This window comes from Odocoileus virginianus, chromosome 15 (assembly GCF_023699985.2).
Source record: "Odocoileus virginianus isolate 20LAN1187 ecotype Illinois chromosome 15, Ovbor_1.2, whole genome shotgun sequence".
Taxonomy (NCBI): Eukaryota; Metazoa; Chordata; class Mammalia; order Artiodactyla; family Cervidae; genus Odocoileus; species Odocoileus virginianus.
This window is the reverse complement of record NC_069688.1, coordinates 30527551-30528148: the sequence shown is the minus strand read 5'-3', so window position 1 is coordinate 30528148 and position 598 is coordinate 30527551.

The window sequence follows — 598 nt, the reverse complement described above, 5'->3', positions numbered from 1 at the left end:
GCAGAAGCATCAATGTCTAATGTTAAACCATCTTTCTACTGAATTCAGAGACAGTAAGAAAGTCTGTCTCTTAAAAACCTCAGTCTTTTCAACTTTGATCAGATAGAGCACCAAAAGGATTATGTCTGTCAAAGTGTACTTTTTCCATATGACTAGCATAATTTAGTTACCTGATATAAAATAGGAAAATATACTCAATTTCTATTTAAAAGAAAGCTGAAAATATGATATCCCTCAATCTTATATAATATACAGTATGTTCCTGATAAACATTGTGCATATTCATATCAATTATGTGAAATGCTGCTGTGAGTCAATCAGTTAATTCATCTGTCATTAGACTAAATAAATCTGGTGATTTCAACTTAATACATCATCCCTTGTATCCTGAAGAATTTAGTGAACAGAATAATAAATTGTAAAGCCTCGTAATATTTTATTTGTAAGACTTTTTCAGATTTGTTGAATCATGGTGCCTACTAAAAAGACTATATATATACATATCAAGATGTAGTGATTTCAAGGAATTGAAAAATAAATTAATTTTCTATCATAATTTCAAACCCTGAATACCCCATAAGTATGAAACAAAAGAGAA